Raw genomic sequence first — 26,836 nt, forward strand, 5'->3', positions numbered from 1 at the left:
GGTCTCACTGGTGGTGTCAGGAAGTCCTGAATTCCTCCCCAGAATTCTTAAATCCTTCCTCAATCCCTCCCGCCAGAGAGCAAGCCCCCTAAATCCAATCAATTAACAGCCCAGAAAGTCAGTCCTGTTGAATGAAAACTAGATGCTAGCACCTAGTCACCCAGCCAGGGGGTGGCTTAAAGCAATTGTGGGTCTGCAGGATGGAGCCGGGGCAGATGAAAACGCTCAGGGAGGAGCTGTGTGTGCCGACGTGAAAATATGTCCCTGACATATATTGTTAGGTTAAAAAATCAGGTTCCAAACTAGCTGTCCAATATGATTCCACTAGCTTTTAAAAGGAAGTGTGATGGCAGTGTTTATACGGAGAGAAGCTGGAGCAGGGAAGGCTGGGGGCCACCAAATGCTGCCTTTAGTCGTTTAGAGTTAGAAATTGGGAGGGGGCATGTTTCAACTGTCTTTTTTATATTTTTGGTAATGATTGATATTTCTACATGAGTATGTGATTTTTCATAATCTTAATAAAACAACTAAGCTATTTTCATTCAGTACTTTTGGTGAATAAGAAATGCCTGACTTTCCAGGTAAATCTGTAGAGATAGGAAGCAGATTACAGGTGCCGGCGGGGGCTGGAGTGAAACTGCTTAGTGGCTGTGGGGTGTTCTTTTGCAAAGAATGAAATATAAAAACATTTTGGAACTAGACAGAGGCGGTGATTGTACGACATTGTGAAGGAGCTAAATGCAGCGGAATTGTTCACTTCAATGTTCTCTTACGTGGGTTTTACCTCAGGGTAAAAAAAGGAGTCTGCTGCTCTTTTGGGAAACAAGCCGCCCCATGAGACCGCCTGTTCACCTCCAGGCTGTGTGTTTGTAATCCACCTGGTTCGGAACCGGCGATGTAGTCAGACGCCTGGTCTGTCCGGAGGCGGGGGGGGGGGGGGGCTCTGCTTTTGTGTAAAACCACAGGAAGGGACGGCAAACCAGTGGGGGTTAGGTAACGAACTGCCAAGATGCCTTTCGGTTCAAAAAAGAGAGCTCAGGAGAATGAAACCTCTCTACGCATGACATCTGATCATTTTCTTACAGACTGCAGATCTCACCTCAATACAAAAGTGCCAGTCTGACATCCATTGAAACCAGACCTTCTAGAACCTACTCTCTGTCTCTCTCATTTCCATCCCTCTTGATGGCGTATGATACTGAGACGATTTATACGAAACATATTGAAGAGGAGTAAATCCTCAATCGAAAACGTAAGGTTGGGGTAAATGTAAACTGAAGCTGAGTATCAAGATACTGAGAGGGGACATCATCTGAACACATCCGCTGAAGCAATGAAATCACGCGTGGCCGCAGGTCATAAACTCACCTCCGAGATGTATTTCCGTGGGAGGTTTCCCTCCAGGGGACACCCCCTCATCCCACCCTCAGGAAACCCAGCAAAGGCTGAAATCCCTGCACGGGATGGACAGACAGACACCAGGCGCAGACCCTGCCCACACTCGCCCAAACCTCCCACCCGGCCAGCCTTCCCTGCACCCAGGTTTGCAGACATGCACACCGCACGTCCCCACGGGACATCTTTCCGTGTGAGTGAGGAGGAACACAGACCAAACTCCAGCCACACTCGGTAGGGGTGATTCATCACCCCAGTCCAAATGAGCAAATGTGTGTGGGGATGGGGCGGGGAGCGGGGAGGGGCCGAGGTCGGAAGGTGCCAGAGAAAGGCTGAACGAGCAATGGCCCCTCGGTGGTCATCTGGATTTCTTGGAAACTGCCTGTACTGCTTACCCGGTGTAGAGCTTCGCGTGTCGTCACTTTCTTCCAAACCCTTTTCTCCTCTCTCCGTCCCCCACCTCTCCCTCCCCTCCCTTCCCCGGGGCTCCCTCTCCTTCCCTCTCCCATCCCTCCCTCCCTCCCCCGCCCTCCTTCTCCCCCTGAGGAGGTCCAGCTGGAGAGAGACAGCTCTCTGAGTTCAGTTGGTGCAGACAGGACTAAAGTAAACAGACTGGTCACCGGGCAGGCAGTTAGCAGCCTTTGGACAGATGATCAGCGCTGGGCTGGTGGCGGACCACACACACAAAGCCCCTTCGGACCACACAGGCATCGCCTGCCCGCCTGCCTCCCCACACACAACGCACGCAGGCTGGCCTCGCCTCATCGCGTTTCCTCTGTGCCCCGGGAGGCTGGGAGAAGCGACTAGACACCCGGTGGGGCCCCTCTAACCAGGCGTGCATGTGCCTCGGGGTCTCACTCTGCGGGCTGCGCCCCTTCGGGCCTCAGTTTCCCCGTCTGTGAGCTGGGGTGGTCACTGCGGTTGGTGTGCAGGGTGTCTGGGCGCTGCCTCCTGGGGCCCAGCGCTCACCCCCCTAGGACTCGCACTCCCATCGGTTCCCTCCAGCTAGCGGCCTGCATCCTCCCCAGGCTCTGCACAAGACCCGGGTGGGCCTCGCTGAGTGCCAGCCATGCCTTCCCTGTCCTGAGACAGCTGGAAGCTGCCTCCCTCCAGAAAGCCTCACCAGTGGAGGCCCTGGGTGTGAGCTGACGTCTGTGCCACCCCTTCAATGAAGCCGCCCCCTCTCCCGTGGACATGAGAGGCTCGTGAGCCAAGGGGGTTGTTCAGGGTCTGCTGCTCCTCCCCTGCTCACCGCCCTTCACCCACCCCCACCACCTGCCATTCCTCCACGTCCGGGGTGGGGCTCCCAAGTCCCCGGATGCTTCCTTAATGAGGAATCTGGGAAGGGGGTCCATCTCCTTAGACTCACCAGGCTTATCAAATAGAGATGTTGCCCCCTAGGGTGATGGAGGGGGTGCAGCTAGTCTCCATCCTGGTAACACCCCAAACCACTGCTCCAGGGTGGGGTGTGTGGCCTCGCGCTGCCACGGCCCCATCTGCAGGCTCTGCTCGGCTCCCAGCACGGCCAGTGCTGACCAGGGCCATCTGTCTTCATTATGCAGGTTTATTTGGGGAGGTGAGCGATGGGGGCTGTCATGGCTGAGAGAAGCCTTGATCTACTGGCAGACGTGCTTTGAAGCCCCCGTCAAGGTTGCTGTTCCGCAGATCAGAGCCAGACGGAGGGCAGCCCTGGGCCGTCCCCACAGAATGGGGGAGGTTGCAGTACTGGGTCTCAGGGAGCCCTCCCTGGGAGAATCAGGTGTGAGCCAAGCCTCTGAACTCGGCACTGCTGCCCTGTCCATCTCCCTCCACTGTCCAGCCATGTTTAATGAGCACCTGCTGTGGGAGTCACCAGCCCACACTCCAAGGATGTAACAATGGACACCAAGGACAGAGGTCTCGTCATCTGGAGGGAGAAGCAGACAAGGAGCAGAGACATACGTTAGGTTCTCAGAGAACAAGGAGAACACCCAATACAACCGGACAGGATGGTGGGGTGGAGAGCCTGCCGTCAGAGCATCCCTGGCTGGGGCTCTGTTTGAACTTATATCCCGGAAATTCTTCCGGAACACCATCAGGTGGAATGTGTCCGTGACTCTTGAGTCATCCTCCCAGGTCCAGGCCGCTGAAGCACCTGCCTGGGACACCTGCACTCAGTTTCTTTGTCTGGAAAATGGGCCTACGGTTGCTGTGAGGATTGAATGAGGTCACAAAGGCAAAGCCCAAGTGAGACCTGGGACTGCAGGAGAAGCCCCTTGTTAATCCGTGGGTGAGGTCATCAGATGCTGAAGAGGCTCTGCCATCTTGGGCATGAGGAAAGACCTGGTCCCATTCCTCAAAGTTCTCTCTACCACATTGCCCTGTTCCTTGGGACGGTATTAAATTATAAGTGAATAATCACAAGGATAAGAAGGGCTTTCCATGGAGGAGGAACCCTGAAATCATTTCCTTGCTGAAACAGGCAAGGCCGTGCCTTGCAGATATAAAGAGGGGGACGGAGCAGGACTAAAGTAGTAGAGGGATGACGCAGTGGAGAAGGAAGGATCTCATTGCAGTCCCCAAGAAAGGTGATAAGAGGGTGCTTTTCATTCTGGGGCCTCCTCTCACTAGAACTTCCAGGTTGAATCCTGGCTGGATCCCACGCTGCGCGTGGGTGTGATCAAGACAAATTACAAATCCCCCTGAACCTCAGTTTGCTCATCCATGAAATGGGCCTATAACCCTGTCACCAGGAGGGTTGTGGACATCGAGTTTTGAAAGGTGCAGCTCGTGCCCAGCACGTAGTAGGTCAGCAGTTCCATCTCCTTTCCCTTCGCCCCACGCCTTTTCCTTCCTTCCTTTTTTTTTTAAACCACTAACATATTGCACTTAAAAACTGGAGAAACAAGTTGGGATATAGTTCATTGGTAGAGCAATTCCCAGTGCCCCCACCAAGGGGGGGCAGAACCTGGAGGAACAGCCAATCTGGACAAGCACCCACCTCACGCTGAGCGAGTGAGCGTGCCCCCTCCGCCCGAGGGAGCAGGGTGCGGAGGTGGGTTAGGCCAGGAAGCCGGGGAAGCAGAGCCCTGACCCCTGCCTTCTCACAGGCAGCAGGCTTTTGTGTACCTGGAAGCGGCTGCCCAAGGCAGGACGGCGGGGGAGAGGGGGCGCCAGCTTCCCTGCGTCCCTGGGTCCCAGGTAGACTCACGCTTCTGTCCAGGTGTCGCCGCCACGCACGCCCCTTTCGACGGCTGCGGACCCCGAGGCGCATGCGCAGAGCACTGCGCAGCTCGGCGCCCAGGTGCGCGGCCGGGAGGCTCGCGGCCCGCGGCGGCGGCGGGAATCTCGCGTGGCTTCCCGCACGGGAACCACCGCAGGTCCGGCCGCCCCGCGAGCGCCGCGCAGACCCTCCCCCGGCCCAGCCCTGGCGCGGGCCGCTGAGGCGCTTGCGCTCCCGCTGAGAAACACGGAGGTCATGCCCCGGGGCTCCCCCTCTGCCCTCGCCTCGCCGGGGAATCTGACAACAGCCTTGTTATTTATGCAGCTTAATGCGATCCAGAGGCGCTGGCACAGCGCAGGGAGAGGGAAAGCAAACCAGTTTCACTTGCTGCGCTTTAAGCAGGACATGCAGCGAGAGGACGGGGCAGCGCCGTTCACCCCGCTCTGCTGGCCTGGGACACATTCTCAGAGTAGCTCCGGGGCGTGCAGTAAACACTCCCTGATTAATTCCCTCCCAGGAACGGTGCAGACAAGGGGAAAGGCTCCCTGGAAACAGTCTCTGCGTTCATGACTTATAGCATGCCACAGACTTTGAACGTAAGCTCTCTGAAATTGCTTCTTCTTGGGAGAAAATCTAATTTGGATTTGGGTGGCTTTTTTAGGTAGGTTTTTCTCCCCCAAAGTTTATCCTCTCCAAGGCCTCAAAGACTCATGTAATCAACATCACAATTATTTAACACAGTGATGCTATTTTGTTTGTCTGTGTTCTGTGTTCTCTGTGTTTTATTTTTCTTTGCAAAGACACAGCCACTGTGTCACACAGACCTGGTGTGACCCCAGCCCCTCCACTCACTGGGTCTGTGGTCTTGGATAGGTTACTTGGTGTCCCCTTCACTAGTAGACTGGGGGTGGGGCTGAGACTTAGCCCCCCAAAATGTGAGCTAATTAGAGGTGAGAACACGGATGACCCAGCAGAGCCAGACACAGAGCCAGCTTCATGTACCAGTGACTCTCACCCACAGCTGGAGTGTGGTAAAGGTGAACACAAGATGATGGAGCCCACAGGCCTGGGTTCAAATCCCAGTTCTGCCCCTTGCCCACTCTGTGACCTTGGGCAAGTTACTTAACCTCTCTGTGTGCCTCTGTTGATTTTCTCATTTGTAAAATGAGGACAATAATGGTTGTGAAGATAATATGAGTTAATAAATGCCAAGCACTAAGAATTGTCCCTGGCTCACAGTCAGCTGGCTTTTATTGTCATCGTTGTAGGGAGAAAGGCTATTCCCAAACTCTCAGTATAAAATCTTTACAAAGTATTGCACAAACAACAGCCTGGCAAAAATGATGATGATATGAAAAGTCCTGCAAAACTCCTACTCAGATAAATCCTGCCTTCAGGTGTTCTTGTAACACATAGATGTTTTTGTGTCTTTTGTCACAGAACAGCTTCAAGAGCTGCTCTCCTTGGAAATACACCAGCTGAGGAGCTACCTGTGGGCGCTGGAGCTGGGCTGCCCTCTGCAGTCAGGACCCCGGGGGGTCGGAGGGCATCTGTGTGTGCACACGCACAGTGTGGACGCGGACGCTTGACATTAGGGGCTCAGTTCCAGGCCTTGGGTCCACTTCAGCTTGGGTTTTCACCAGCATCCGTTGTGTCCCCTGTCCTGGAATGAGGACCATCCTCTGATGGCCACTCCTTCAGTACTGATCACCCCCCAGGCTGCTGTGGCTGTATGGGGCCACATTTTCTACAAGTTTGTTCTGTTTCCCGCCAAAAATGAACCCTGGGGAGGCAGAGATTTCTGTCTTTTGTTCACCACACTGTCCTCTGGGATAGGACAGTCTGGAACTCAGGAAGAAATTGATAAATAATTGTGAATGAATGAATGGAAAACAAAATGAACCTTACAAGGAGGATGCTTTCGTGAGTTTTTTTAGAACATTTTTGGACAGGTAATTTCTGTGAGTTTGTTTGTTTTTATTCTTCAGCTCAGAGTGACCTACAATTTGGTTTAATTTACTCAAAGTAATTCTAGAATATAAACGGGATGCTGTGCACTAGCGCAGCACTTTATGATTTTTAATCATTTTACATCCAGGCTGTACTTCATTCATCACCTTGGAAATCCCACATGGTAAGCAGAACAAATGGGATTTTGTTTTCCCAGCGTTCAGCCTGAGCCCAGCCAGACGGACCCTGGAATAAGGACCCCAGGCCTCCTCGGTGGCATTAGTCATCTGGGGTGGCCGTGAGTGATCACAACCGGCGTCTCCACGCCGAGGGGGCAACTCTGCAGTTTTCAGGGTTCTCCCTTTCGATATCCCCACTCCCATCCTCATTTCCTGAATTGACCCTGCCATAAAGTGGGTCTGACCCCCTTTTTCTCCCTTCGTCGGTCTCTGTCTCTCTCTGTCCCTGTTCCTCTGTTCGACGGTCCCCTCGTGTCCCCCTCTGTCTATCTCCGTCTGACTGTTTCCCCGTGGTCCCTCCCTGTCGGGAGAAGCTCAGGAGCTTAGTTCACGACTCACGCCCCCACCGCCTCCAGCATCCAAGCCTGCCGCCTGTTTCCTGGGAATTTCAGGCTGTGCTGCGAGCGCCGGGGACCCAGATCTGCTCCGCTCACGGCAGGGAAGCCAGGTCCCCCGCCAGCTCCCAGCGCTGGTTCTGCTTCCTGTTTACTTCGGAGGGAGGCTGGGGACTGCGGGGTCTGCAGCCAGCCCTGTGGTCCAGAGTGAGCCAGGCCATGTGAGGGGTTATCAGCCCATCAGCCCAGATAGGCTGGAGGGCTCTGCCATCCGTCAACTGTCTTCCACTGCCACCGCAAGCTCCCTGTCCTGGAATGTCATCTTATTAGATGGACCAGGCCAGGCAGGATAGCTTAGAGAGTTTCTGCAGGGCTCAGTGAGTTATTCCATTTTTATTTGCAAAATTTGGACATAAATAGTCCTCTAAAGCTCTTATAAAAGTTTCTTATTATAAATTGCCCGAAAAAAGCATCAAAATGTAAAGAAAAAGTAATGATTGTCTGTCTAAAACCTCATTATGCAGAAATAATATTTTGGTAAAATTTCCTTAAACGTTTGTCTATGCAAATTATACCCAGAGAGATCAACGTATACTAGTTTACAAAGGTGGCATGGTACCCCACGTGCTGCTGTAGACTTGCTTCTCTTGTTAGCTCCGCGGTAAGGCCCGGATGTATTTTCATGTCAGTAAATACAGATCCACATCATCTACACATATTCCTGTCGTGTCCCACAAACTCCAACGGTGGCATTCAGACTTTTCCCAAGTTTTGCTATTACATGTTACAAACCACGCTGCAATGAACATCCTTTGCACTGAGGATCCACCTAAGTATCTCCTGGGGTCAATTCCTGAAATATATTCCTGAATATATTCGTAGAATATATTTCTATATTCCAATTCCTGGAATATAAAGCTTTGGCGTTCAAAATAGTGATGTGTCAGAGCAAACCGTCCACAAACAAGGGATTGCCGATTTTCCTTCCACAAACCAGCTACTGCTGGGTCCCGTTCCATTCCTACCTCACGCTGGGCGCCAACGGTCCTTCCCATGTGCCAATACTGGAGGCACAAAGGAGCATCTCACTGTCACTCTTCCGCCTGTTTCCCTCTGTCATTTTGCCCCTGTGAACTGGGGCAGCTGTTTAGCCCTAGATCTTCATGATGCAAAGGTCTTTAATGGTCATGCCCCACCCCCTCCACACCTCCATCCATCCATCGAATACTTGAATCAGCCCAACTGTTTCTCTCAAAACAAGTCACCCTGAATCTGGTGTTTGAACACTCCCTTTGATGGGGAGCTCCGCGCCAAGATGGTCTGCTGCCTTCCCAGCTCTGCTTTGTTAACCCTTAAAAGACAGGACGTCTGGAATAGCCCTGCCGTAGTACAAATGGCACTAAGTAAGCCCTTCAGGGAGCAAGGGTCTCAAGCCTCCAACAATGCTGGATGCATGTTTGGCTACATTCATCTTTGTTCCAGTCGAGGTCACTGAGACACAAAGGTGAAGGAACCCGTGGATGGTCCCACAGCTATAAAGCAGCAGGGTGAGTGGCTGAGTTGTGCTGTTTCTCAAACACGTGGAAATGGCACCACTTAGGCTCACAAAGGAGACGTCAAGCTGCTTTGAAATCTAACTTAGAAAATGTAACTACAGATTTTTGAAGACTTCTGCTACAGACACCATCTTCAGCTGCCCAAGAAAACTAGAGCCGCAGCAGACACTCGCTGAGTTTGGGCTTTATGCACAGTGCACTGCTGGCGGCTGGGGCTCCCGAGAAGCGGGAGGCCAGCCCAGCCTCAAAGGTGTCCCATGACTCCCTCCCGTCAGCTGGCTCACACATCCCATATGGAAAAAAAAAGTCTAACTCGACAGAGACCCCAGATTAGTCCAAAGCACTCACTCCTATCTTTCCCCCGACTGGGAGCTGTTTTTAGAGATCAGATTAGTCCTCAGGTCTAGCCTCAGTCAACCCCACTTTAGTATGAATTAGTCCAATGAATTAAACAGTTGTACTTTGCCAGGAGTAATCATGCATTTTTTAAAAGCGGGCATATTCATTCAGCAAGGTATTTAAATATATTTAGAAATTCATTTTAAGATGTATAAATATTATTTTATGAAACACTTTTCTTCCTAAAATTTCTATCCTGTTGCTCCAGGGAGATAATGAAGAGTTTCAGAGGGCAGAGGGATTTCTGTGTAGATGCAGTGTTACCTAAGTGACCAAGAAAAAAAATGTATTCCAACCAGCAATGAAGGCTCTTTCTCTGTGGCAGTTTTGTATCTTTTGTGACCCATCACATGCTGCCTTGAATTAAAGATGTGGAACTGATTGTTTTCACATAATAACCTATCCACATAATCACTCATTATTTCATAGTGACACAATATTCTACTATATAACTATACCTTTATTTATTTAAAACCATTTCTCAATTGATGGACAGTTAAGCTATTGCCTATATTTTTGCTATGTAAATAATTCTACACTAAGCATACATTTATATATATATATATATATATATATATATATATATATATATATACACATACTTTCATAGTATTTTATAGCTATAGTTTTAAAATCAGGATTACAAATCAAGGATGCTATGGATTTTACATTTTGATGCACACGCCTAAATTGTGTTTCAGAAGGATGTAACTGTTTATATTCTCCTGAGGAATGAATGGTACGAGTGTCCAGTTCTCTACCACTTTATCCAAGTTTTATCATCTTTTGTGGATTCTTAGTGTGAACATCTTCTTATATTTTTCTTTGTCAATATGTTCATCTTTTTTAATTATCCCTTAAGAATTAACCATCAATATTCAAAAATTTGTTATTCTATATGCTAACTTTTTGTTATAAGTATTGCAAACATTTAATTCCGGTGACCCCCTGTTTTAAAAAAAAAAAAAGCGGGCATATTCATCCTTGAGGCGGATGTCTGTGAACTGGACAGTGGGAAGGATACATTTAGTTGGACAGGACACTGCTCAGCCTCACTGAAAGTAATCCCTAAATTTCATCTCAGTGGACACACATTCGTCTGTCCTCAGGATGTACAAGTAGCAGGTTAAGCTATGGGCTCCTAATCTGAGGAAGGTGGGGCCATCGAAATAAAATCTTTCATGTTGTTGCAAACCAAACCAAACAGCAATCAGCCAAAAAACACCGAAAAAAACCCAAAAAACCAAACAAAACAAAACTAGAAACAAAACAAAAGTGCCCACTGTGATCCTTTTTAATGTAAAAATGCCACCCTGGGCCCAAAGTTTTTCGTGTAAAGTCCACTAGCTGGGAACCACCATGGCTTGCAAACTAAGTTTAAAAGCTTGCATCCCAAGACCCTTAAGCAAAGGTTACTTGAGGTCTATTCCGGGTTCAGGCCGGTGGGGGGAGAAGCTTTATTTGGCAAGGAAATGCCTTGTGAGAGGCGCTCGCTGACCAGGGGCACGGAGGAAAGCTGTGAGTCAGTGCGTTTTTCTTCTGGCATTTACAGCCCTGAAAAATGATTGCAGCTTCCTCCGGCTGCTGGAGCCAGAGCCTGAAGAAGTGACCTTTAAGGAGAGTCTGTTTACTCCATCCTCGGGCCAGGGCCCTTGCGTGAGCTCAGGGAGGCTGTGCCCCGCCTTGGCGCTGACCCCAGGGCTGCGTCCAGACTCGCCAGCTTGGGAAAAACAGCGGGCGAGGGGGAGTGGGGCTGGCGAGGGCTGCTCTGGGGCTGGGGCTGGGGAGGTCAGGGGCAGCCGCTTCCCACTGGGCACCCGGGGACTGGAACACCCTGCAAAGCAGGTCTGCAGTGACCTGCCATCTTGCACTCCATACCTTCTGCAAACTCCCTCTCAGGGCCAACGTCAACCTCTCTTGCTTTTTAGACGAAACAAGAAGAGATTAGCCCACATGGGGACAGGTCCCTCTCTCCCTGGGCCACACTGCAAACTGGATTAGAATCTCGCTCCCCTGGACCTCTCCACCAAGGCACCCGGAGCGGGAAGCGGAACCTGGCAGCAATCAGAACTCTCCGCACGGCTGTCTGAAATGGAAATGGCCGCATGTTTTAACGCTGACGAGGAAAGAGAATCTGATGCCTCGACCCAGTTGCTTACATATGAAATAAAGACGCATATGGAACAGGATCTGCTACTTTTCAAAAGTATAAATAAAACCTGAGGACTTGGATTTAGGCTTTTAAAGGTCATTTTGAAACCTTCCAACTTAATAACATGATCGCTGCTAACTTTCTCTTTGTATCTCAATTCAACATCTTTTCTCTTGGAGAGATGGTGTCTTATTGTAATCCTTTGGTTTCTGTTATAAACATCAGGCTCTTTCTTGCGAGAGAATTTAGGAGAGGTGAAAAAGGAAAATTAAGGTGACGTTAAATTTCACTGCTCAGAAGTCACCACTATTAACATGGTGGTAAATTCTTTTCAATCCGTTTTTCTTCAAGTGAACGTGAGTGTCACGTGCTGCGTCCTTTACAAAGCCGGCGTCAGGAATTCCATACTGCGCTTTGCGCTCTTGTCAGTATTTCATAACCACTTTCCCAAGTCATTAAAGATCCCTTATAAACATCGTTTTAATGGCTGCCTAATATGCCATCTTCTGGAGGTGCCATAATTTATTTCATTATTCCTTTATAATTAAAAAAACGTTTTAAAGTATGCAGACTTCCTTTACCAGTGGAAAAAAATAGAATAGCTGCTCTGGAATGGTTATTTGTGATTTCCTGAAATTAGGTCAAAAATATTAGACATTTTTTGTTAACCCAAGTACCTACTTCCTGGTGGATTCCAAATATTGACCTGATAGTGCCCAGAGGAAGGGGAGTGGCCAGCCCCTTTCCTTGTGAGACTCAAGGCGGGGTCCCCAGCTAAGTCTGGGACATGCTTGCTAGGGGTGGTGGTGAGTGGCGCCCCTGCTGGGAGGGGGTTAAGGGTGGTCTGTTTTCTGTGTCTGTGAGTCAGGAGCTGCGTGGAGAACGAGAGGAAAGGAAGCATGGAGCCTGTGCCGGAGAGGGCAATCCCGGAGTCCACGCAAACTTCAGGGGTTCCCAGCCCCTCAGCCCTTACTGAGCCCCTCAGGAATTCTCAGGTCTCAGGGTTAATTAATTAACAGGCTCCTCTGTGACCCAACTCCAAAATTATCCTGGAATCCCTTCAATCCATAATTCTAGGAAGATCACAAAACTTTTTTTTTTTTTTGAGCAATCTCTGTTGACATTCAACAGGGAAAATGTTTGTTTTTGCTAAAGTTGAGAAACTATAAAATTCTCTCAGAAACTTAAGACATTGAGTGCATCGCAGAGGAAGGAGTTACCCAACTCCCCCCCAAAAGTTTCAGATGATTTTACAAGCTGTGTAAATCTGCAGTGCATGTTAGCATGCTTAAAAGGGCTACAAGCGGGCACAGCCTTGTTCAGGGGAGAGCGAAAACAGTCACACGTGCTTCTCCTGCGCGGTTCCACGCCTCGTGAGCTGTCTGATGGGATCAAGAGTGACACGACTCCTTTCCCTCCATGAAACATTAGCACGCAGGCCCGTCTCTGAGAGTCAGTCACCTCACTCCCTTGTCGTGGCAGGCCCGGCTGCAGCACCCAGGCTCCACGTGTGCTCTTGGAAAATCCACCAAACTCCTGAAAACCTCAGTTTCTCTACCTCTAAATTGGGGTGCCTGCCTCACAGAAAAGGAAATAAAGCACAGAAATGCCCTGGACCCGGCTCCCGCCGGGGCACACTCTGTACCTCACTTGTGAGGAAGTGTCTCATGAGTTCTCGTAGAAGATCCTGAGATGCAAACGGAATGCTGGGATAAAGGTCGGTGGCTGGATACTTCGAGAAGAATGGATGAAAGAAATATGATTTGATTTTCCTGACTCCAAGTCTGGGAGTCATTTATGTTACAGTTTCATATTCTAAATGGAATCCATTGTTCAGAAAAGGAGAAAACCCACTACCTAGCCGCGGAACTGAGACAGCCACACACTCTGAGGACTTCAGGCATCTGGAAGGAAGTTCTTCAGGTAGGGCTCCGTTTCATAGCCTCACCAGCCCTGCACGAGGGTTCTGATTTTTGAGGTCGTGTTTGACCAGAATCCTGGCATAATGCAGTATTCTTGTTGATTAATTATTATTTACATATCTTAAAAATTTTTTTTCAGGGGGAAGGTAATTAGATTTATTTATTTATTTAATTTTTAAAGATAAGTACTGGAGATTGGACCCAGGACCTCAAGCATGCTAAGCATGTGCTCTGTCACTGAGCTATACCCTCCCCCTTGATTAATTAATAATAATAATAATAAGCCGCATGCTGACATGACAGTCACTAAGATCAGGGCGTTGGTAAGCACTCACACAGAGCTCATCCAGTCCTCACGACAGCCCTACCGTGTAGCTCTCGTGACCCCCGCCCGGCAGAGGAAGAGACGGAGGCACAGGAAAAGGCTCACAGCTGGTCTCGGGCGCCCAGGCTTGTGAACGGTGGACCAGACCCAGCTGCTCAGCCCCGGAATCGATGCTCTTAGTCACTCACTGTGCTGTGAGCCTCGTATGTCACGCTCTTCTACAGAAAGTCACACACCTCAAAGTAAAACTCATTTTTCTCATCTAAAATTTAAAAAATCATCTATTCACAGACGTTTACACAGAACGAACCAGAAGATACTCGGGCAAGGGGATGACGATGGCCAGTCAGATAAACCGTGATGAACTCATACGACTCCGTCAAGTCAGATAACCCACGTGTAGAGACAACATGTGCTGGCACTTGGCTGCTCCCCCGGCCCTGGGGCTGCACCAGGTGCAGACAGGGGGCATTGCCACAGCATGGGTCTTGAGCCCTCGGACTCTGCTGTCAGATTCAAAGGGGAGACCTGTCCTGCCCCTTCTGACCAGTGCAGCAAACTCCCAAGCTCACTCCTGCCCATCTCCAGTGGCCCCCATTGGCAGGAGCACGAGAAGGACTGTGTCCACCCGGGGAGAGGGGCATGGAGGGAGGGCTCGGACGCTGGCCTCAGAGATTCCCAAGTGGACATGGCCTCTAGCTAAGTGACCTGGGCAAGGCAGGCGTCCTGGGCGTGGGTGTGCTTGTCTGCAGAGTAGGGGCTGGATGCTACCAGATCTTCCCCACCCCACCCCCAAAGGCTCCACGTGACCGATTGCTGGGCCACACTTTGGCAGTGCTGGGTATTCTCCAGTGTGCCCTGTGCTGGGGCCACGGCATGACGTCTGTCCAGGTGGGCACCACATTTAAAAGGGCAGCTGTGTGACCAGGGCCTCATTCTCCTCCTGGGCAAGCGGGTGAACGATGGCACCCGCCCCCTAGGTTCTGGGCGAACACCAGGAGGGGATGCATTTAGACCTTGCCCTGTGTCAGGTGCTAGGTCAGTTCAGGGTCAGCGGGCAGTGTAGCTGTTGTGTGTCTGAAGCCCTGGCCTGACGCACAGGCCTGTTATCACTCAGGTGTGGGAGGACCAGGCAGTGCTGATAAAGCCAAGCTTGGGTATCATCCCTGAAGTAACTGGGGCTAAACGTGTAGAATTTGACTTGAGGTAATCAAAGAGAGAGTGCATTTGCAAACTAGTACGTTAAAGTTAACGTAAACTTTGGAAACCATGAGGAAATTAAGGATATCACTTTAAATTAAATATCTTAAGTAGACAAGTTCTTTAAATGTGGTAAGACAGCTATGGTGCATTAAGCCAATGCCGATTGGTAATAAAAAGTGGATTTCTCCAGGCTCGGCTGCCCGGAGGAGCGATCCACGTCTGGGAGCTCATAGCCCTCGGAAGTATGTTTTCAATAACCCTCGGGCCCCGTCGGCCCTCCACTGGGCAATAATAATGATTTGTTCTTGTAATGAAATAATATTCATTCGCTGCTGGTGCAGTGCGCACACAGGGCAGCGCTCGCTGGGTGTCGCTAGCCTGAGTGTGACCCGGGGTCGGGGTGACTTCACGGAATTCCAGAATGTCCCCGCCGGAAGGGACGGCAGGCATACCGAGTCTCATCCCGCCACTTCGCAGAGCTAACGGAGGGTTTGCGGGGCTGTTCAGACACGGAGGAGCACCTCGCTGTCGGCTCCTGGGATATTTCGAGGAAAACTGAGCAGAGGTGTTTTTTCCCAAGTGCAGCTTGTATATCAAGTTCTGCCTCCCTCCTCCCTCCCCCCTCCTCCCCCACGTCCTCCTCCGCCCCCCTCCCCTCTGCCCTATCCCTTCCCTTCTCCTCTCCCCCTCCTCCCCCTCCTCCTCAGCATCCCAGCCCATTCACGCTGACTGGCCCACACCTGCCCCCAGCCTCGGTGTTCTGGCTGCGCCAGCCTCCAAGGCCTTCTCCGGGAGCGCGGCACCTGCGCTAAGCCGGCACTTCCGTGGCGGAGCCCCTGCGCGCCCCAGGGCAGGTGGCGGCGCGGGCGGTTTCCCACAGATGCTGGCTTTACGTCCAGTCAGCTGAAACCCACGAGCCCTCTGGCTCCGTTGTCCGTGTCTGCAAAAGGTGGCTCTTTGGGTGTCTCCTCCCAGAAAAGACCCCAAAGAGTCGCACTATACTAATAACTCGCCGAGGCCCCCCTCTGTCCCAGGAGCTGTGGGGTCCCCTGACTTGGGATGGGGGACCGCACCCCTCGTCCACCCAGGCGGTCCCACTGGAAACCCATGGGATGCCAGGTTCTCTTGCTGTGTCCAAGGCTCTGGGGTGAAGAGCCAGGGTCTGGGTCCCCCAGATCCGTGTGGGTGGATTCAAGCAGTGGCCCCAGGGTTTTTAAAGCAATGCCCACAGGCAAGCTGGACGCTGTTGGATGGAGCTGCCCGTGGAAACTTCCTCAGAAGGTTGCAAAAATCTACAAAGGCTGCATTTCTCAGGGTTGTGCTCCTGTTGTCTACACAGGATGACGGGGGCTGCAGCCTGAGGACCTGCCACATGTGGGGACAGACACAGCGGGGAGAGGAAACGTGAGCGGCTCACGGACGAAGGCCAGGAGGGGCTGACCACCATTCTGGGGTCTCTCTCTGGCTCTGCCCTGTTCTCTCCTTCCATCTGTTTCTCTTTCTGCTTCTGCTCCGACTGTCTCTGTCTGTCTGTCTGCGTGTGAGCTTCCCCACCCTCCCCACTCTCCCTCTTCTCTCCTCCTTCAGTTTCTCTCTCCCCGCCCCTCTTTCGGGTGTCTCTCTGTCCATCGGTCCCCCCTCGCTGTATGAAGCACCAGCTCCAGGCCCAGGTCCCTGTGCTCTCACATGTTCTCCAGGCTGCCAGCATCCTGAGCCCTGGAGCCCCACAGCCGCCCATGTGACCACGTTAGGCTTCCTCTGGAAATGGGAAATCCGGGCAGCCCTGGCCTCGGCTCTGTTCAATCCCATCCAGTCCCAAAACGCACAAGTCGCTCACTCATGAGAGAGGGACACGCTGTGGGGAAAAGGAAGAACCTTGCATGTCCTTAGGAATAGTCAACTTTCTTCTGGCAAAACATCTCTCCTGCCTCACGGGCCCTGGGCACCCGCAGCTGATGCCCAGCCACGTGGAAACTGCTGCTGCTTCGACTGTCGAGCAAAAGTCGACATGAACATTCAAAGGCAAGAACTAGCCTTTCTGGAGACTCCCTGCCTGTCCAAGCAGCACTGGGGGTCTGACTGGCGTGCCTCCCAGAGTGGGACCCCTAAGAGCTGGCATCAGTATCTGGGACTCCCAGGCTGCTCTGCAGCTCCCAGGCAAAGGCCAGGACCCCCCTGCCCCTTGTGAACAAGCTCCCCGCGGTTCAGACGCACTGCAGTTTAAGGAACCCAAGCAGGTTTTATGAAAGGGCGACTTCCTCCTGAGCTGGGCGGCGGAAAACTACTCAGTGCAAATTATTTGAGCGGCCTGTGGTCTCTGCTCCTCCAGACTCCTGAAGGACAGCGCCTGGGGAAATCAGGCTCTCAAAAGTCTGTCACCGAGACGGACACACTCCTGCACTGCTGGGGTGTATGGGTGGTTGGAACCTTCTGGAAGGGCGGTTTGGCAGTGTGTTCGTTCACATGCCTGCATTTCCAGGCACGGCCCTGGGGACCTAAGTGAGGCGTGGGCACAGCTCTGGCTGCGGAGATGGCCACCAAAGCCTTCCGTAGTTGTTAAAACCTAAGAATCCAACAATATAGAAAGTGTTACCCAGCACGCTGCCTTCAGACTCTGGAACATCCTGTGCTGTTAAATATAATTTGAGGAAGAGTCTTTATGGACATAAAAAGTCCAAGTATGCTGTAAGATTTTTAAAAAGCAAGTTGAGGGAGACACTATAAATAGCATAACCCAGTTTTTAGAAGGATAGCTGCTCAGGGAACGTGCCGGAAGGAGGGAAGATCGTGGACCCAGGAGCGTGAGACGTGGTTCTTGCAGCTCTGCTGCGTCAGGTCATCTGGTCACGTCTGAGTCAGGAGCAGCACCGGGACTCTAGTGAGAGCCCGTTCAGAACGAGGAAACTGAGGCAGATAGAGCTGCAGCGCCCTGGACCCAGGCGGTTAACGCCGGGATCTGCGCACTCTCCCTGGCCCAGGGCTGGCTGTGGGGCCCGGCGTCGGTGCTGGCTGGGTCTGTGGCTTGGCGCTGCAGACGTCTTGCCCTCTTTTTCTTTCTGCGTGTATGGATTCTCGTTTTTCCTACGATGAACATGCAGCCACTGAATTGTAAGTGAGGGCTTCATAAAACTACCTGAACACGGAGGCCAGGTGGCATCTTCCACACTGCCATCTGCGCGGGTGAAAATTACTGGGGTGGCGGGCCCCCTTCCCCTTGCCTTTGTCCGCGTGGACTCGGCCCGGGCTGGGGGTGCTGCCTCCCAGCCCCTCCTTATCTGGGGCTGTTGAAACTGCACCTGGACTCTGTGCGCAGCTCTTGGCTGCACATCCTGGAGATGTCAACAAATTGGAGGTTGTTTAGAGAATTGCAACAGGATGATTAAGGAAGGAGCTGAACGGATTTGTCAGGAAGGCTTTACGAGAGCTAAACACGGATGGCTTGGAGTAATGACAACTGTCCACAAGCATGAGCCGGGTGGAAACGCTGGAGCATGAGGGCGGGGCAGGTAAGGGGCACGTGGGGCTTGAGTGGGGAAGATCTGAGGGAGGTGAGGGGGCAGGGAGCCAGGAGTCTTCCTGGCTGTGTGGCCAGGGAAGTGCGCCCAGAGTGGGCTGGTGCTGGGGCTGTGGAAGGGGCCCTTCCCACCAGGCATCACTGGACTCCACTGAGAATCTTTGGGCACTACAGTCACCATCAGACATGACTGGGCATTGCTGGGCATCTCTGGGTATCACTGGGCACCATGGCCTTCATGTCACTGACGGGGTACGTCATGGCTGTGGGTGACCTGCCAAGGAGGAAGGAAGTCTGTGGTGCAGCTGGGCTGTTGATGCCCGGGGTGAGGTGCAATGGATAGAAGCAGCTCCTAGAAAGGGGTGGCTGCAGAGAAAGGGGCTGAGAGTGGTGGCTCTGGGCAGACACTGCCCCCAGGTCTCCTCCACAGAGGCGAGCTTGTTCAGACGGAGAGAGACTGTCCACCCTGCTGTTCGGGGCCTCAGTGTCGGGACAGTTTCCCAGTGCAATTTCCCCTGCTGGTCTCCAAGCTCCGTGGGCGCTGGTGACCTCCCACTTTGCACCAGGAGCTCGCCAAAGTCCCCCCAAATGACCTGGGTAAAAGCAACACACTTCCCTGCACTCCCCCCGTCAAGGCTGATGCCCCAGGCCCTCAGATGGGATGTGGGCGTCGGGAGCTCCCCGTCTTGGAAGAGCGCTGGTCTGTCCTATTAATCACCTAACACAGGGTCTGGCAGGTGGGAGGTGCCAACAGTCCCTTGCATAAATCGTCATTTAATCACCCTGATCAGGCCCCCCTCTGCTCAGGCTGTCCTGACATCAGGATCATTTCAAATGTTTTCAGAGTCGTTTCTGTGATCTGTTTCCTCCCTTCATGTTGCTGCGTTTGGTCAACCTGTTTTTGTCCAATAGAAACACCACATGATTTAACATGCCCTTTAAAACAAAGCAGAATAGCAATCAGAATAATTGAACAATTCTAACAGAACAAAACCCAGTGAAAAGCACAGGGGAACAGAGGATACCGGACACTCCAGGTACCATCACCACCACTGAGCCTCAAACACAATCCGTGGTGCGTATCTGGGCACAGGGCGGAGGGAGAAAGCACACGTCTCCTGCTTCCAAGAAGTTTAGCATCTAGAGCAGGTTGGAGACACGCGCAGAATAACTCTGGTGTTACCAAGTGGAAGGCTGGGGGTAGTGTTGCCCACCGATGCCAGGAGAGAACAGAGGAGGGAATTAATGACGTCAGCCGAAGTGGAATTCAGCCTAAAGGTGAAGTGGGTAGAGTGATACGAGTCTCACTGCTTAAAGAAGAAGGTTGATTTTTAAAACCTGCATTGACAGGATGGGTCGCTAAGTTACTCCAATCATCTGGAAAAGACTGAATTTTCATACTGACTTTGAGAAATATCCAGTAAATGAGTAAGTGAAAAGCAAGTTAGAGAGTAATGTGTATACAGCAACCCCCTTTTTGTAAAGAAAGCACAAGACAAAACCGATATTGGAAAATGCTGGATGTTAGTCCCGCGTCTCCCACCTGGCTCTCCCTGCAGGATGTGGGATGAGGAGAGGGAAACGGGTGCCTTTGATTTGTATCCACCTATATCGGTTGAGTTTGTTAAAACAAGCATCTATTCTTTTCCTAATTAAAAAAAAGGGGGGAGTGTACTTGAACACACATGTAAAAGGAGGAAAGCTTCTCCCAGGAAACCTCTATGTGGAGGCTGGGTTAGGCCTTGGTAAGCCATCCGGAGAAAAGCCTCAGGCTCCCCACGGCCAAGTGTGCCGGCCCCTGCCAGCTGCAGGCTCCTCCAGCCTGCGGCAGTCAGGGGGCTCCGGGAACGCCACCTCATCCACACCAGCCCTGCCCGGCGCAGGTGGGCTCCAGCCAGCCACTTCAACTCTGGGGTTTTTTTTTTTAATTAAAAAACAGAAACAAATAGATGAGTGGAAGAGACGCGAAGTGGCAGCTGCCTGTCTCCTAGGGACCCTTGACAGATCTGGTCCCCTTCTCTGTCCCTGAGGCTTGAAACACAAATCAAGACTTACAGCTGCGGTCATGAGGCATAGAGGGGTTTCCGTCAACAGCAGTGAAGGAAGGTTTCCTGTGATAAATGCCCCGATTTTCACTGAAATCTTAAGCTCGCAGCTTTATGGCCGGCTCAAGCTGGAGCTTCCAGACCAAATCATGTCAGGGGTCACTCTCACTCTTTACGGATCTGGCCAGAGACAAGGGTCCTTCTCTGTCGGATGTGCCCGGTGGCCCCAGCAGGACAGAGCTGGTGGGAGGGTCTGCTGACCTGAAGCTCAGAGGCGGCTGATCCCGGCCGGCTGCCCAGTGCTGGTGGGGCCATCGGCAAACCGCTTCTTGGGCCTCCACCTCCTCACCAATAAAAGGAACAATAATTTCTGCTGGGGGCGGGGTGTGGTGGGCAGGAGGAGCTACAATGTGAGAAAGCATGCTAAATGATTAGGAAAAAGCATAATGGACCGAGTAATAAAAAAATAGCTGAGCATGGACAGTGGCGTCAGGCAAATCTGGATTTAAATCTGAGTCCTGCCACTTTCTAGACAACCTCACGGCTGAGGCTCAGCTCTCGCACCAGTAAAACGGACACAAATAGTAACACCCACCCCAGCGCACCCGGAGGGCAATCTGGCAAAGATCGCTCTGCTCCCCATTTAGAACTGCAATTACCCATCCTCCTTCCTCTGTTTGCTTCTCTCTTTTCTCCAAAATACCCATCACCATCCTTATTTATTTTATTGTCCTCTCCCCTCTCCCTGCATGGAAACTCCATGAGGTCTGTTCCATTCTCCGCTCTCTCCCCAGCACCCAGGATGGTGTCTGGTGCACAGTAGGTGCTCAACACATCTGCCCAACCCAAAGGCTATTAGCTGGTCAGTGTCACTGCATTTGATCGTGCAATCTACCAGATAATTATGAAACTGATCTGCAGTGAGGGAAATTCATAGAGTGAATGTACTTTATTTTTTTAAGGTCTTTGAAAGTCTTCTTTCAAAAGTGTAAAATCCCAATCTAGATGTAGGGAAAGAGGGGAGGGGCGAGGAAAGCACGGGAATTTGGTTGCTCCAGAATTTTCTTCTTTTTTTAATTGTGACATTCCCATGTTTGGAGCACATTTAAATCTGCCTCCCACCCCGACACCTCCCTGCCCTGGGCTTTGGCCAACATTGGCTTACTCCTGGCTGTGTGCACCTTTGGCTGCTATCACAGCCCTGGGGCCAAGTTTTCCTCTGTGTTTTCAGAGAACTGGGCTCACGCAAGTACACTTAGTAATGGGGAGGGGGAGCCTCCTAGGTCTCAGAAAACACTGCCCACAAGAGTCCCCCTCATTAAGATGCCACACCATTGGGTTGGAGATCTGGTCAGAGCATCTGCCGGATGAAGCGGCCAGCCTGGACCCTTCCTCTGGCGAGGACTGGCGTTCAGGGCTCTGGGGACCATCTCCGTCTGCACCAGGGTAGAAACCAGAAAGCCAGGAGAGAGGAGGGAGGGTGGGGTCGAGAGCTGCCAAGAAGCAGCCCAGAGCGTTTTACGTTGGAAAAGAAATGCAGCCAGGGTTGGATTCTGGAAAAGTCTCTGATTAGTCTGACCCATCCCTGCCCTCCCATTTCTAATGTTCCCTTTGCAGAGTAAAGAATCGAGGGAAAGGCCAGTCATTTAACTGCGGAATGTTTGGGACAACCCCAGACATCAGAACATCTGCTGAGTCTGATCTCGGGCGAGCATCTGGTACGACTTTCTTGCTTATCTGAATGATTGCCGCTGCAACACCATCTCGTCTGTGGTTTCACTGTTCATTATAAAATCATGTTTTACTTTTAAAATGCAATAACGGTAGAATGAACCTAATTAGGCACCTGAAACCAAAATCTCACAGAAAAGAGAGTTTTCCTCTTTACCCACTGCGAGAGACTTGAAATCAGAGTATTACCAAATCTGATCTGCAATGGGTTAAAAGCGAGGTACCAGCTTGAGTGTTTTAATTGGTTTCAGCGACATTGCGCCGGCAGCACAAAGCTCTTTAGGAAGAAATAACAGCAGAGAAGAAAACGGCTGTGATTCATTGGAAAGAAAGATCAGGAACTTACGACGTAGCTTCTTGGCTAAATGCTCAACACTCATCTCCCCCGTCTGCAACATGCAAGGGGCCGAAGTCAGCACGGGTGGCTAGCCTGATCAGTATTCATACTTTTAAACTCATCCTGAAAGGCCAGGTTTCCCAATTTTGGGTTAAGCAACGTCAGGAGGATCTGCGAAGTCCAAGGTGGGATGGGTCCTTCTACATCTTTAGCTTAAAAATGGGCTCAGCCTCCCAGCCCCAGCTGATTTCTTTTTCTCTGCAAGTGAGGCTCTTTTGCCCGCGGTCACCCTGCTCTTCTAAAGCCTTTGTCGCAATTCCTCCTGCCCACACACTCACGCTGCACACGTGGCGACCGGCTGGCCCAGCTGCCTCGGTCATGTGAGAACAGCGCCCGCCCTGCTCAGCCAGTAGAGGCTCCTGTTACTAGGTGGTCTTTATTAGGCTGGACGGCATGGAACTGCCACTTCAAGCAATTATTTATTTTTTAATTTTTATTATTATTTTTAATGGAAGTACTGAGGGTTGCACCCAGGACCTCACGCATGCTAAGCATGTGCTGTACCACGGAGCTATCTCCCTACCCTCTAAACTGCCATTTTTGTAGGTCAAAGGCAGTTGGATGTTGGCAGTATCATGAGGTTTCCAGCAAACGTGTAGCCAGGCATGGAAAGAAAAGCCTTATGTGTTCCTGAAAGACAATTCAGTGCCTGCATCCAGCCACTAGATTCTTTGGGCCTCAGTTTCCTCATCTGTAAAATGGCACTGACACCATGGGGAGGGTGAGTAGATGAAGCAGTAGAGACAGAGGTCCCCCGGCATAGGTGAGCCACGAGGACCAGCAGCGGCAGCTGTGGTGGCCTCCCGTGAGCCACGGCAAGCCCCACGTGGGGAGACGCTGGCAGACTTGCCTGCACCGGGGCTGAGGTAGGTGTCCCGCTCAGAACCCCGCCCCCTAAAAGCCCAGCTCCCACCTCTGGCTCCAGATAAGCCCGAACGAGAGGATACCTGGGTCCTCTCCGAAGTGACTTAAGCTTGTGGTTTTACGCAAGAATTAAAGGTGAGTTCTTGGGAATGAGAAACTAACTCGGTTGCCAGTTATAAAAACAGTCTCACACAGTGAATGTCAGGTTCTGCGGGAAGCCAAGCCCTGATGTGAGGCAGGTCTCGGGCACCTCTTGAGCTGAATTTCATCCTGGTTTTGGATAAGGCTGTCTTTTCCCCAGTAGCCCAATTCATCCACAGTGTTGTTCATTTTCCAGGGCTATAGATTTTGGTGACTTCAACACTTGAGCTCTAATTTGCACAAGAAAACAAAAACCACCCCTCCCGAGGGACCTGGTCTGCCCCCTGGACTCAGGCGAGCCTTTGAGGCACACGATGACCTCCTCCACAAACAAACAGACAAACAAACCAGGCCTCCTTCCGGCTCCCCTTCCAACAGCGGCTGGGCGACAGGGCCTGTCGTCCGCTCCTGCAGCCCCACGGGGCTGGCGGCCGGGTGAGCGTGGTCTCGAGCGACCCTCACCTCTCTGGCTGGCGCCTCTGGGCCCCCTCCCACCCTGGGCAGGACGGGCTGCCTGCTTCCCCTCCCATCAGCCCTCCGGCCCCCAGACCCCCCGGCGTCTGATCCCCGGACCTCTCGTTCACCCCAGTGTCCCTCTGCAAAAAGCTAAACTACAGGCAGGAAAGAGATGGAAACTTCTTTTAAACTATTTTTTAGAAATCGTGTTCCGTGGAGCAGGAAGTTGTATTTGTCTAAGAACAAATGAACTGAACCCTCCTGTCCCCGCCCAACCACCGCCAAAGGCCCCATCAGTTCACGGCAGAATCTGCCAAACTTGGGTGGAGACCGGCTCTGTCCTGGCGCCTCCGCCTCCTGGTCACAGCGAGGCCGAAGAGGACAGAACGCTAGGATGGTCATGTTTCCTGAGCGACTGGGTGGAGGAAGCCTTTCCCGACGAAGACCAGGATGCTCACCTCTGCCCCCTCCCCAGCTGAATCCACCTTCTAAAGCAAGAACAGCCAGGTAGGAAAGTGGAGAGAATGCTAGAAGGTTTCACGAAGGGGTCTCCTAAAGCCAGAAGGGCCCATCCTGTCCTGTGAGGGCTCTGCATAATCTGTACAAGAAAATGCAGAGACTCTAAACCCTGGGCCCTGCCCGCCTTTGGTATCTTGACATCAACCCTGTGACACGAGCCCTGAGTTTACCCCCATTTCAGAGATGGGCAAACTGAGCCCCGGAAGGCAGGAGAATTTCCCATTGACCCCCACCAATGCCTGCTGGACCTAGAGTCCTGAGCCTCTGGCCCAGTCATGGTGAGACCATCAGCGGCCTTCGGAGCGTGAAACCAGCCAGGGGATGGGGGATTCTGTGCACACCCTGCGGTCCCTGAGGGAGGGCCTGGGCTTGGAGTTTCCTCCCTAGAAGAGCACTCTGTCAGTCTTTGAAGTCCCTAGCTGTGAAGAGGGGATCAGATCTTTCTTTATGGCCCTTGGCCCTTGTATAAACTAACCCGCAGGTCAGAGGCAGAAGGGGTGGCTTGCGGGGGAGGGGGCTGCTCCCAGCTTCCGTCCTCCAGCCTGAGATGCCTGATACAGGTTAAGAAGGAATCGGTCCACGATCCCAGTGTGGCAGTGTTTGTTGAGAGCCTGTCCCGCGAGCCTGCACAACCTTCTCTGAGACCCTCTGCAGGTGGCAGTGGGCACAGGCTCAGGGGACCGTGTTGGCTTGTCACTAGACAAGACTCCAGTCCCCCTCCCCCGTCCCCCCCCACCTGTCTATACACAGGGTGCGGGGAGCGGGGAGCCGGGGGGATGGGGCAGGAGAAGGTGGTGTGTGTGGGGCGAGCAGGGACACTGGAGCCAGCACTGCACGTGCTTGTCCTCCCCCCATGTCCATGTGGTACTGGGTCCCCGGCCAGCAGCCCCTGCCCTGCTCAGCCCCCAAGCCCGAGGGACCCTCAGAAAATCTTCCCAGGCAGGGAGCAATGTAAAGGCTGAAAAGTATCCAGATCATCTGTTTTGGGTTAAAATGAAGAGAAATCAGATTTTTAAGGGAAAAAAGGAGAAGAGAGAGATAAGCAAAGGTCTTGAGTGCAGGGTGGGAGGAGGCCCTGACCCATCGTCTGGTGGATTACCCAAGTCCATTTTCCCTGGCCCCGCCGGGGACGCCACCGCTGGGGTCCCATTAGCCGAAATCCAGGTCTGGCGTAGGCATCTCAGCCCCCGGGCCTTGGCAGGGATGTGGTCCTACAAGGACCTCCTGGAAACGAAGCCCATGGGGTTCTAAACGCAGCCTCTGAAAGCCCCAGGGAGGCAGCCAGCCTCAGGGTCCCGCTGGCGGGGCAGCGGTTAACTGTGCAAACATCACCTGACTTGGTCACCAGGCCAGTAACAGGAGACGTTGGCCTTCGAGTTTGACCTCTCACCCCCTCTTTACTAAATAGGCCTAATTATTGCATTTGTCTGTCATTCGAGCCACAAATGAGCCATTCAGGTCATGGCGGGAAGGCCTCGCTGTCAGCCCCTGTCGGGGGAGCTGCACTAATTGTGTCCTTCAGAGGAAGTGCGGTGGGGGCGGGGGCGGGCCCCGTGCTTCCGGGGAGGGGACTCTTCCTGTTGCGGTGGAAGGGCTGTCACCGAGCCTCCAGCCCCAGGCTTTTGGCTCTCTGCTGCTCAGGGAAGCTGGCCCTTCCATCTTTGGGTCCCTGGGTTGAGTTCCAGACCCACATGGAGACATCCCTCTCTGCAGCCCAGCCAGCTGTGCGTCGTCTACCCAATGGCCCTGGTGCCTGCCAGCGCCATGCACCCCCATGCGCCTCTGTGCTGCGAAGACTACCTTTCCCAGCCTCCTTGTGGTTAGGTGGCCACATGATAGGGTTCTGGCCAATGGCATGTGAGCAGCAGGTGGGTGTGCCCCTCCAGGCCTCGCCCATGAAGACCCCCTGAGCCCAGTCTTCACTGTCTTCCCCCATCTGCTGCCCCCAAGCACCTAGAGGAGGGGGAGCCACAGGACAGAAGAAACCTGGGTCTCTAAGTGACTTGGTGGAGCAAACATCCACAAGACACTATCCCACCCCTCAACCTGTCTTATATTGTGATGGGAGCACAGAATAACATTTATTTTATGAAAACTCTGAGACTTGGAGTTTATTTATTTCAGCACTTAGCCTATCCTGATTAATTCATGTTTATCCCAGAAGGCAATGTGCTCAGGGAAGAGATTACAATTTTGCCAGCCTCCCTTGCAGCTAGGGTTGGCTAATGAAATGTAAGTGAATATTACTGGGCAGGGCATCTGGGAAAGCTCCTTGAGAGATGAACAGATGAGTAGTACATTCCCTTTTCCCTCCTGCTTCCTGCAAGGCAAACATGATGGCTGGAGCTCCAGCAACCATTTTGAACCATGAGGTGCTAAGGATGGTGGAGCAAAAGATCAAAGGACTCTGACTCCTTGATAACTTTGGAGCCACTGTATTGACCCTGGACTCCCTACTTCTAAACTTCTTTCACAAAAGAAAAGAACACAC

The 26,836-nt window shown here is 52.1% G+C and overlaps 1 long non-coding RNA gene across 1 annotated transcript in view; it reads right to left on the bottom strand.

Annotated features, from left to right (window-relative positions):
• Window positions 1–5,030, bottom strand: part of LOC116658778 — a 91,180-nt gene extending 86,150 nt beyond the window's left edge. Inside the window, exons 1-2 of the long non-coding RNA XR_004314081.1 lie at window positions 4,504–5,030; window positions 2,765–3,301 (exon numbers count right to left, since the gene is read on the bottom strand). This is a non-coding gene — a long non-coding RNA (uncharacterized LOC116658778). The remainder of the gene's footprint in view (window positions 1–2,764; window positions 3,302–4,503) is intronic.
• Between the last annotated feature and the right edge of the window lie 21,806 nt (window positions 5,031–26,836).

Source organism: Camelus ferus, chromosome 21 (assembly GCF_009834535.1).
Source record: "Camelus ferus isolate YT-003-E chromosome 21, BCGSAC_Cfer_1.0, whole genome shotgun sequence".
NCBI classification, from domain to species: Eukaryota; Metazoa; Chordata; class Mammalia; order Artiodactyla; family Camelidae; genus Camelus; species Camelus ferus.